The following is a 12719-nucleotide window of genomic DNA, read 5'->3' on the forward strand; positions in this document are numbered from 1 at the left end:
CACCCACTGCTCTGTTCAGTTTATTTATACACCCTATTTTTGCATCCTGAAACCATTTAGCCCTAATTACTGCTACAAGACAGCTACTACTTCATCTTTTTACCATCTCCTTTTGTTTCAGTTACCCATACTGCTACCTTAGATGGCAAACTGTGGAGCAGGTCCTCAAAAGCCCACCATTTCTGCCAGGAACTTTGTAAAAAAGTACCACAATGATAGATGGCAAGCTCACAGGCAAGGCTCTCAACTCCTGATATCTGTATGTGTTATAATAATAATAAGTAATAATGATTTATGTAGCCTGTGATAGCTGTGTCAGTCCAGTAGGGTAAATTTGTAAAATGAAGAAAAAAAATTAGTACTGCAATAGTAATAATACCTTTTTTTTAGACTAACAAGCTCTCAATTAGACAAGCTTCAGAGAGTATCAACCTCCCTTTGTCAAGTCAAAAGCATTATTATTATTTATTGCTTTATATAGCGCCATTAAATTCCGTAGCGATGTATAATGGGTAGACAGGACATAACAAGTAGTATGTAACATAACAAATTGACTTACAGAGAGAAAAGGTGAGGAGGGCCCTGCTCAAAGAGCTTACAGTCTAGAGGGATTTAGGGTGTATTACACAATAGATAACATTGTAAGGGATAGACCAGCCAGACCATTGTAAGTATTGCATTAGAGGGACTAGGAGAGGTGAGCTAGGGGAATATGGGGGGGGGTGTTAATGTGCAATATTATAAGCGTCCTTAAAGAAGTGGGTCTTGAGGGATTTTTTGAAGGACCGAAGGCAGGGGGGGGGGAACAGATAGACCGGGGGAGGGCATTCCAGATGATAGGGGCAGCCCTGGAGAAATCTTGTAAGCATGCATGAGAGCTAGAGATCAGAGGAGAGGATAGAAGGAGATCATTGGATGAGCGGAGAGACCGGTTAGGAGTGTATTTAGAGATGAGTGAGGAGATGTAGGGAGGGGAACCGCTGTGAAGGACTTTGAAAGTAAGAGTGAGGAGATTGAAATGAATCCTGAAGCGCACAGGCAGTCAGTGAAGAGACTGACAGAGGGGAGAGATGTTAGTAAAGCGATGGGAGAGGAAGAAAAGTCTGGCAGCAGCATTCATGGTGGATTGTAGAGGGGTGAGACGGTTAAGAGGAAGACCAGCTAAGACACAGTTACAGTATTCAAGATGGGAGATAATCAGGCAATAGACAAGAGCCTTAGTGGCATGCTGTGTTAGGAAGGGACAGATGCGGGCAATGTTTTTAAGATGGAGAGAAGAGAGATGATAAATTAGTTACCGATGATGTGTATGGATGAGTATCAGCAGAATTAACTCCCTTAGTCAACTCCCAGATAGTGGCACTTGGCACTTGGATGGAAAGTGGCACACATATGGAATGTGGCCTGTGCCTCTAACCACAAAAGTAAGACATTGGCAGCAGTACAGGTCACAGCAGTTAGTCGTAAACTAGTTTAGCCTGTTTGAGAAGAATTTGAAGCGGTAGAGGGAGTGAGGGTGATAACAGGTGTTAAAACAAAAAACTCACTCATATATCAATAGACAAACAAAGTGAAGTCTGAGGATAAAAATCACAGAAATGTCTTATGAAGTTGCGGTAAAGTGACAGGAATCCTAAGCGCATATTTAATCTTGAAATGGATTATCATCTTTATTTTTAAATGTTTTTCTGGCTTGTGCGTTTTTGAAGCTCCCCTTCAGTACTTTTATGTTGAGGTCCTCAATGGAGTGGTCCCTCTGGGTGAAGTGGTGGCCGACCAGGGTACAGGTATTATTTTTGTGGTGTCTGTTAATTGGATGTCTTTATAGGTTCATCCTTAAGTTCAGTTTCTAACTGGTTTCTCCAATGTAATATCCTATTTCACATTTATTGCATTAGATCATATGCTCGGCCTTTGCAAGTGGAGATGTTTTGATTGTTGGAGGTCATGGCAAGTATATGAATGAGGGTAATAAGGTTGGGATTGTGGTAAATTGAGAAAGTGTATGTGAGGGGATCACTGGTAGCAAATGGGTGTGTTTAAAGTAATGTTTTGCCTAGAGCCTCAAAAAAAAATGGATTTTACAATAGTAACCGTGACCTCTCTATTTTTATATAACAAAAACACATGTTCTTTTTGACATCACCAGGAAAAAAAAATCTTCCTCTAAAACCAGCAGATGGATCACATGTTCTTTAGTCACACTAAAATAGTCCAACCTTTACTTTGTGGCACTTATATGACAAATGAGGGAATAGCTTTACTATGTTCTGTGCTAAAACTTATAAGCCAACCTTCTGCACAACATCTGTGGACAAAAACATCCAGTTAGTTATCTAGTCCAATATGGTTTAATAAGTCATGAATTACATATATTTGCAATTACTGGCAGTTCCCTTAGCACAAGCTGCCCTGCGAGCAAAAACATTTAAGCAACGTCTTTAATCTTAGATAATATGTTCTTTAGCAGAAAACATAAATAAGCTCCAATGTAAGCTTTTGGTAAAAAATTATTTTATGCACTTTTAGATACATAATTATACAGGCTGTGTGGTTAACAAGGCTTCAATTTCAATATTCTTGATGGAACAAACCCACGCATATCATAAAAGATCAAACTGTTAATTTACTGCCAAAGCTGAAAAAAAAAAACGAGATTGAAGAGGTCATGGCATTAGCAACATTCTTACGGTCTACAAATGTTTTGGAATAACAATATAGAGGACACTAGGAGCTACCAAATTTCAGAGTTAAAGGGGACCTCCAACCAAATGATTTTATTACTCATACTAGATTGAAAATTAACTTCAGGTCTATTTACTAAATTGTGAGTGCTTGCACCTTTTTTTAATCTTTTTGTGTGGTTTTATTTTTTGGATGGCACTTCTCCGTTGGGCAAAGTTGAGGAATGAGGGCTGTGTGTGCATCATTGCTGGTTGGGTCATTAAAAGTAAGGTGCTATTCGTTTCCCCACAGTGGTACCTTAATGGCTTCCAAAGAGGGCAAGGGAATAGGGAAAAGGTGGGGTCTATCTTTTAAAAAAATGTTTTTTGTATGTGTGTTTTATGTTTCTAGATGTGTTTCGATTATACACTTAACTCCCTCCATCCCCACAGTGAAAGATGCTCCAAGCCGAAGGGTTAATCTTTTTAATTTAACCACCCACCCCACCACAAGCCATGCCTTCCTTAAGGGTTTTATATACTATTTCCCCCACTTATTTGTCCACGGAATGGGGGTAAGGGAGGATTTTAGGGCAATACCCCCTGGTTTCTTTAATGACGTCAACCCCACTGCAGGGTATAGAAGAGGATGGGGAAAAAATCATCCCTATGGTTAATAGTGGAACCTTTGGATAAAAAATGACTAACTTTTCTACTTTTAATATTGTTAGTTAAAAATCTATTATTCTTATTGTAAACGGTCCATATTTTCATGTATAAGTGTTCACACAATCAATCATGTTGAAAAGTAAATAGCAGCAGAATAGATGCAACAACTATTAGTGTCAGTTTTGTAAAATTAAAGGATGCAGCAGCTGGAACATCTTTAGCAAACAGATCAATGCAGGTTTTTTTTGTGCCAAACTCCCCTCCTGTATCATAGCATTGATTTTCCTTTTTTGGTTCATAATAAAAATACTATTCCAGATAAATCCCACATTATTGCAGTTGCTTCTGGTTGTTACCTAACAATGCCCTATTATGCCATAAGTCCCAGAGCAATTTTGCTTTTTTTTTGTGCTATGTCTGTTCAGCGATTATTCTCTTTTCCTGTGAATAGTGTACCCATGTAAACTATATATTGTTTTTTCCAAGGAGAGATAGAGATTTCTTTTGATACCATAGTTGGATGATTAGCTGGAAATTTAGAATGAGAAATTTAGTAAAAACTAATGGAAATTAGAAAAAAAATAAACACCTAATTTTTTAAAAAATTTCCCTCTGAATCCTCATAAAATTAGGTAAATTGATGGAAAATCCCCTCCAAGTTTATCAATTCAGGTGTCCTGATTTTAGAAATACCTAATTTACATAGATTTTCCATACTTTCCCAGCACCAGGGAACATACTATAAGGTGTACATTATTATGTTTGGGGGTTGTAAACGGGGGCAGGAGGGTTATACTGGGTAGATGTTATGCTAGGGCAATGGGATGTAAGGTTTTTTAATTTTTTTATCATCATCTTTTTTACATTTTTTTTTAAATTTTTGTATTTTTTCATATATATTTTTATATTTTTTTTAAAAAATGTTTAGAGGTCCAGTTAAATTAAACTAAATAACCATTATTACTAAGTTTTCTTTAGCCTTCCATCACAGTTAATGGTGAATACACTATATCCTCCAATCACTTGATGTCACTGGTGCATGGTGGTATAAATACACCCTTCCCTAGGCAATAAGTGGCTCTACCATGGCCCAGTTTGAGGGTATTGATCATACACACACTGGATAATCTTACATGAAAACTGCCAAACATTTTTTTGGCAATGTAATGTATTGGATGGACCTTTCTATAGGATGTAGAGAGGATTGTATTTATTTATTTTTAAATATTTTAAACAGATTTTTCTGTTCAGTGTGTAAACCCCTTTATCCCACATGGCTTGACGACTATCCAGAAGTTGAGTTGATGCTAGATGAGTTAACTGTAATGCAAGGTAAATAAGTAAGAAAAGAGCCCAGTCACCCTTCTTTCAATCACAACTTAATGGGTCAGGTCACCGTCAGTGGCAGAACTACCGGGGTCGCAGGGGTCGCGACTGCGACGGGGCCCTGGAGTTCTGCCAGTCAGGGGGGCCCAAGGGGTGCCGAGTGGTTGCTGAAAACGACCGCTCGGCAACTCTTGGCCCCCCCTGACTGACAGAAATCCAGGATGCCTCCGCTCCCCGCTGCTGCTGGCGCAGCCGTCGCCGCTGCCGCCGGCCTCAGCGCTGCCCAGAGTGCAGTGTTGGGAGCGTGAGGCGTTTGTCTCGGGTGCCGGCACTTCACGCTGAACGCCGACATATGACGTCATATGCCGGCGCTCAGCAGTGAAGCGCCGGCACCCGAGACAAACGCCTCACGCTCCCAACACAGGAGTTGACGGTAAGTGACCTACAAAGGGGGGGTAGGGAGGGAGTGGGTAGATCGTGAGAAGGGGGGGTAAGGAGGGAGAGGGTAGATCGTGAGAAGGGGGGTAAGGAGGGAGAGGGTAGATCGTGAGAAGGGGGGTAGGGAGGGAGAGGATAGATCGTGAGAAAGGGATAGATGGGTTGGGGGTGGGGGGGACTCTTAACAGATTCTCGCACCGGGGCCCTGAGGTTTCTAGTTACGCCCCTGGTCACCATTGTAAGGTATTTGTACAGCGGTGGCCTACATGCCATTGGGAAACTTATGTTTGGGCATGGTAATACGAAAATTAAGTTTTGAAATATTACCATTGGGTTATTCGGATGGATTGAGGGCTCTAAAATAGACATAACCATATATTCTCCATACCACAATACTTAATAGCTCTAGCTGTTGACAGCCTGGTGTCACTATAATTTCCCCTTACTCTTCAATATTTAATTATTGCCTAACTTACCCCACATAATGTATTTAATTCCTCTTTTAATTTGCTGCAGATATATGAATATATTCTACAATTTAACCACATAGTTTTTTCCTTGTTTTTTGATGGTTAACATTGCATTATTAATAGAATACGGCAAATCATCCTTTCTGAGAAATAGACAAAGATACTGCATTGTCAGTCTTTTTCACTTTTTCATAAATGACCCATTTAAACAACTGTACCAATAAAATGGAATTTGCCATGTTGGTCACATGGAAGATGGGGTCTTTATAAATATGTGATGCTGTTTAGCAGCTAACATTGATAAAACAACTCATCAGGAACACAGAGGGAGCGATCGAGATGAACATTAATTATTAAAATGCCATCATTAGCATGTCTTCAATAATATTCATAGTCATTGAAAAATCAGGCAAAACACAGAATATTAAATGAATAGACCCAAAGTGATAATCCCTAAATAAAGCCAAGGTGAAATAACAAGTTAAGATTACTTAATAAACATAATGGACAAGGGAGTTCTGCATAATTTATAAACTACAAACAGTCTGCTGGAACATTCAAAATTGCTTTTAAATTAGATATATTTATGTATGCAAACTGATACCGAAAAATATCGGTACAGTATACGGTAGAAGGTGAAATAAAAGTGTATTTGGTTTTTTTTTTTTTTTACACAGAGTAGTAGTTCAATGTATTTAATAAAGTGGCAAAACATTGGTATAAAATAAAGGGATGATTTAATGAACTGAAAAATGAAAATAAATAAAAGGGTGGGTTTTTTAAAATGACAAAGAGAAAAAGGTAAAATGAGAGAAGAGTTAAATGATTGCATGTTTTTGGTTTACTGAATGAATGGTTGGCAGTGGAAGTAATCCACATACCGTAAACAATACGAGAAAACAGCTCCACTGCCTGTGCCAAAAATCCTGCAAAAATTATTTTTCAAAATGTAATATATATGAAATATTCTATTGGCAGTTTTAATATTTTACTCAACAGGAAGCAGTCTACAATAAATATTCACTCCTGGCAATATCCCACCTTTAACTTCATTTCCATTTACTTGGAATATTATTTCCAGAACTTTTATATACACGGTAAGCAAAAACTGCAAATATGCAAATACACCGTTGCAGCAACATATACCGGTATATATATAAAAAAAAACAAATAAAAGCCACTTTATTTTCCTTAGTATTTGCAGAGTAAGATATTCCGAACTGTGACTCATCAGTATGATTAAATGGTTAGGCCACCTTTACGATGATAGGTGGTAGAAATTGCTGAAGTAGAAATGTTAGAAAATATTTGGTCTCATCACTTTCAGATATTTTGATGTACCGTGGTGAATTGCATAGAAATTAAACAACGCCGGCATAAAACAGATACAAATGTATTGCTTTACTCTACTGCAGACAAGGACACACATCTGAGTCACACTAACAGAAGGTGCACCTCGCTGTCTGTGAATTATCTGATGATATTTGGCTCACATTTACATAAAAAGACATCCTTCTGGACAAAACAAATGTTGTAAGGAATGAGGCATTTGAATAGTAAATGTAATAACAGATGTGCGTATTTTGAAATATGTAGAATTACCATATTTAGCATCACAAAGCTAATGTTTAGTGTTTAATTTGAACTAGAAATGTCAGACTGTCTCTTTCTGTATATGTGTGGCAAACCTGATTATTACTTGTTGAGTTGGGCAGATCTGTGAAACTGTCAGGACTCGGGTGATCGGGTCGGGTAGGAGCCCATGTGCAGGGGATACTTGGGGGTTCGGTCTGTAACCCAAGATGCATGATTATACAAACAAGACACCACAAGCAGAAATCTAGGTAATGCAACGTACTGTATGTATATAACAGGACCAGCAAATAAGGGTAATACAGTCTGTAAGCAAGAAACCGGATGTATGGCAGGATAAATAAATACCGGTAATAAATCTTTTGGCAGGGAGCCCACTTGATCAGGACACAAAGCAGGTAACCAGGACCGGTGCAGGTGCAGGTGCAGGTGCAGGTGCAGGTGCAGGTGCAGGTGCAGGTGCAGGTGCAGGTGCAGGTGCAGGTGCAGGTGCAGGTGCAGGTGCAGGTGCAGGTGCAGAAAGGTCCACAGACCTCAATACAAAGGCCCTGACTGAAGGGCAGAGCTGGATGAAGTAGTCAGGATTCAATCCTGGAAACAAGGCGCAGCTGGATGTATTGATTAAGGCTCAACTCAGGTAATAAGGTACACCTGATCCTGGTAATTGAGTTCTGAGTGCTCCAGAGGGCGGAGGGTGGCCACTAGTGGTAGCAGATTTATATACCACAGGTATGAAAAAGCCATGGTTCAGGCAGCGAAAAAGTGGACCCTGAAAGAAACCTAGTTTGGCAGATGTGTGTAAATAGTGTACAGCTTTCACTATTAAATACCATATTTGCTCAATTATAAGACAAGGTTGTAAGAAATTACCCCTTATAATCGAGGTCATCTTGTGTTCAGATCTCAAAACCACAGCACTTCCGCACAATGGACTAAGCCTCACTCTTTCACACTCTCACTCATTCTCTCATGCTCTCTCACACTCTCTCAAGCTCTCTCAATTTCTTCCTACCTTCTCCGCCCACCTCTTTCATGTCACTGTGGAAGCAGCTCCGCTTCTTCTCTTGCCTCCTTGTGTTCTTCTGTCTTCTTCCACTTCTTCTCCAGTATCAGCTCCGTTATCCAGGTACTTCAGCAAAAGGGTGGAGACATGATGAGCCTATCCTCTGTTCTTGCAATTGGGGAGAGGGCTGGTGCGGATGCTCCACCCTTTTGCTGACGTACCTGGATATCAGAGTTGATAAAAAAGAGAAGAGTACAAAGTAAGAATACAGAAAATGCGGAATTGTGAAAGAAGAGACAGGGGCAAAGAAGCAGCCAGTGGAGAAAGTAGGGAGACATTGACAGAGTGAGTGAGAGAGAGTGAATGAGAGTGTGTGTGAGAGTGTCACTGTATGCCGGGATCCTGTCTATTTTATACCATCTCTGAACGCACAACATGTCCAACCTTGAAGCAGATGGGCTACAGCAGCAGAAGATCACACTAGGTGCCACTCCCGTCAGCCAAGAACAAGAAACTGAGGCTATAATTCCCACAGGCTCACCAAAATTGGACAATGGAAGACTGGGAGAGATGGCAGGGTCTAACTTTGGCGTAAATAACATGAAGCATTGGTCCAGCCTGCTAGTGGTGGTGTAATGATGTGGGGGACATTTTCTTGGCACACCTTGGGGCCCCTTAGTATCATTTGAGCATCGTTTAAAGAGACAGCCTACCTGAGTATTGTTGCTGTACCATGTGCATCCCTTTATGACCACAGTGTACCATCTTCTGATGGCTACCATGTCACAAAGCTCTCTTGGTGCCAGAGTATGAACGTTTTAGGACCCCCTCAGATTATGTTTATAGCAAAAGCAGGGCAAGATCAACTAAACTTCAATACATTTTCTGTTAATTAAAAATTAAACACCCTAGTGCACATGTTCAAAGAAAATGCACATTTTGCATACTTCAATGCAGTATCCAGTCTTTGCATACAACAAAAGAGACAACATAGAAAGCCTATAAATGGAAAACACAGATGTGTGAAAAAGTACACCCTCTTTGAATTTTATGGTTTTACATATCAGGACATAATAACAATCGTCCATACCTTAGTAGGTCTGAAAATGTATTTATTATTTGTTATTTATTTGACAAAAGTAAAGCTTACTACTTCCATAGGAATTAAGATGCTAAGTAGCAGACAAGTGCTGCTAATCAAATGCCCTTGATTAATTGATGGCCATGCGTCCAGTGAAAGCACCGTCATTTTGCCCTAACTTGGGCAATTTCCGAATCGTTTTTGACCTATTTGCACTAGTTAATTACAATATAAAGCACAGTATAGGGGAGCAGGAATAGTGATCATCAGCACAGTCCCCCCCCCCCAAGTTGAGTTAGACTTTATCTTGACTGATCTCCTGACTGATCAGTTGACCTATTAATAAATAGACAAATAAAAGTTTTACAACATGTAGCATTATCTGTTTGTTATATAAAAAGCTACTACATATTATGCAAACGTTAAGTTAGTTACTGCACTCTTTGCCCATGAGTATTTGCACACAAAAATGGCACTTTTGTGAGATTACAAGGAAAGTGAATCTAATTTTTGTTAAAAGGTCATGTATATCCAACTGCGATATCAACAAGAAACATACATTTCGGACTGTCTTTCTAAAATTGCAACCTGCACTAATTCTCAGCAGAATAATAATGCCGTAGCGCCAAGATGCCCGTCATCTTCCAGAATGATGGGGTGTGCGTAATACATATTTTTGACACTGGATTTACCTGTTTATTCCAGAAATGCCCCGGTTCTCGTGGGGGCAAATGGCCCGTTGCCAATCCCATCGGATCCACTTATAGGAAGTTCATAGGTAAAGTGACTGTTGGGTTGACAGTAGGATTCCAATGCAGCCATTACTGAGGTATCAAACAAATGAAATGCCCTGGTAATGTTGCTTGTGAATGTTGGGGCTGCAAATACAAAACAGAACATTACATTGAAATACACCTAAAATACTCCTAAAACTACAACTAATAAAGGGTTTATCTAAGATATGACAGTTTATCTTTAAGTCTGATTGCTTTGGGACTTTAAAAGTGCTGAACAAGTAAATCATTCAAGAAAGCAAATACTTGTTTTGCATTCTTGATTATTTCACTTCTAAAATAGCTACTACAAGTCGGAAGCTATTATGAGCTAATCAAATCATGATTGCAAGTGATTAAGTTCTGCTAAATGGACAAGCATTCAATGTGTAGCACTTTTTTAAAGTTTGAAATTTCTTTCTAAGAGTAATTGTCATCTGAGCGGTTGAGTGAGTTGCGGTTTAATGACAGGGGTGCCGCTCACGTATCATGATGAGAAATGTCAAGCAATTAATTGTTTTCTTTCTAGACTAACACAAGTACCCCCTGAGGACATAAGAATAAGGCATTTTTTCCTAATATAATTAAATATATTACTAAAATGTACCTATTACTTTAACCTCTCATATGCCTTTGAACGTACAAATACAACAACAAAAAGGTGTTAAAATGACATTCCCCTCTACAGGCAGCCCTTTTCAATGTTGGAGAGCAAAAACCTCCTTATGTGCAGGCCCGGACTGGCCATCGGGCACACCGGGCATTTTCCCGGTGGGCCAGGCGGCCCAGGGCCGGATTGACGTAGGGGCTGATGGAGCTGCAGCTCCAGGCCCCTACCTTAAAATAGGCTCAGTCAGGACCGGACTGACTGGGCCTATGCGGCCGCATTAACGCAGGGCATAAAGGGGCACCTGTCCCTTAAGCCCGCAGCAACTGTGACCGGGTCCACCACTCTAGGGAGCCGGGCAGCCCCAACCAGGGCCGGCCTTAGGGGTGAGTGGCCGCACAGGGCTTAAATTAAAACATGGGGGGGGGGTTGTTTACTTTATTTAACATCCTTCATGTTAAATAAAGTTTGTTTAACTTTATTTAACATGGAGGATGTTAAATAAAGTTAAAAAAAACAACAAAAAAAGCCCCGCGCACCCCTAAGGCCGGCCCTGGTGGGGGCTGCCTGGCCCCCTAGAGTGGCGGGCCCGGTCGCAGTTCCTGCTTACTCCGGCAACAAGGTAAGTAGGTTAAGGCAGGGGGGTGCAGTGAGAAGGGGCAGAGGGGGGAGAGGGGTTAGATAGAAAGGGGTAGAGGGGATAGATAGTGAGAGGGGATACATATTGAGAAATGGGGAAGGGGGTACATAGTGATAAGGGGGAACATAGTTAGAAGGGGCAGATAAGAAGGGGATGGGGAGAGGGGGTAGTGTGAATGCGTACAAGAATGAATGAATAAATGTGTGGATGAATTGCTTGAATGATTTGTGAGACTGCATTAATGAATATGTGTTAATGATTTGTGTGAATGAGTAAGTAAGTGTTTGTGTCTATCATGAATGTTTAAGTGATTTGGGGGAATGCAAAGATGGTACATGAAGGGTGGGCTTTAACAATAAATAAATAAATATAAATGGGCTGCTCAGTCTTAAATGCCCGGGCCTATTTTTTGTCCCAGTCCGGGCCTGCTTATGTGTATGCTGCCTGGCCCAACAGTAGCTTAGAAAGAGTCACAGAAGGTGACTGGCAGCCAGGAGCTTATCCATATACAAGCAAAAGTCAGAAGCCAGGGAATCAGTCTGTAAAGGGTCAAAGGAGGTCAGGCAAATAGGCAAGGGGGGCAAGACTAGGGAAAAATCAGGCTAGGAGTGTTAAAGTACAGTGCATAAGGAATAACATCTTAAACATTTTTTTCCATTTACATAGCTAAAGAAAATGAGGATTAGTTTTACTCCTTAATCTGTTTCTCATTTTCCAATTTAGCCATTTTAATCGTCTTTTGGCGGGCTTTGTTGGCATCTTTGTACTCTATAAATGATGTTGCTGATCTCTCGCATTTAGAATGTTTAAATGCCATTTTCTTGTGTTTTACTTAATGTCTTACACTACTGGTAAGCCACATTGGTTTTAGTTTGCTTTTGTGTAGTTCTTTTTCCCAAAAGTATCCATTGACAGGACTCAGTACCTATAGCCAAGATAGCAGACACCACCTTTGCAGTGGACTGGACGAGGAGCTGGTCAGAAACCACCAGGGGCAGGGAGGTACTGAACCTTGCAGCTTAAATAGCCAGAGCCCAGCAGGAAAGGGGCTCACTAATTAACAGCTAGGGGTGTGACCTGATAACCAGAGCAAAAGCAAGGAATGGAGCAGGGGAAGGATGAGATCCATCATAACCAGAGGAAAAACAAGGAATGGAGCAGGGGAAGGATGAGATCCATGATAACCAGAGGAAAAGCAAGGAATGGAGTAGGGGGGAAGATGAGAACCATGATAACCAGAGGAAAAGCAAGGAATGGAGTAGGGGGAAGGATGAGAACCTTGACATTTACTATGATTAGCATTGTGGCAGCATTGTGGCAGCATTCCCAGAAAATGTGGTTAAGGTTCAAAGTGGCTACACCTTTGAACCATAACCACATTTTTCTAGGAATGCTTCCAAAATGTTAATCATAGCTTGTTTAAGCCTGTATGACCCCAAATAAAGCAACATTTTGT

This window comes from Spea bombifrons, chromosome 5 (assembly GCF_027358695.1).
Source record: "Spea bombifrons isolate aSpeBom1 chromosome 5, aSpeBom1.2.pri, whole genome shotgun sequence".
NCBI classification, from domain to species: domain Eukaryota; kingdom Metazoa; phylum Chordata; class Amphibia; order Anura; family Pelobatidae; genus Spea; species Spea bombifrons.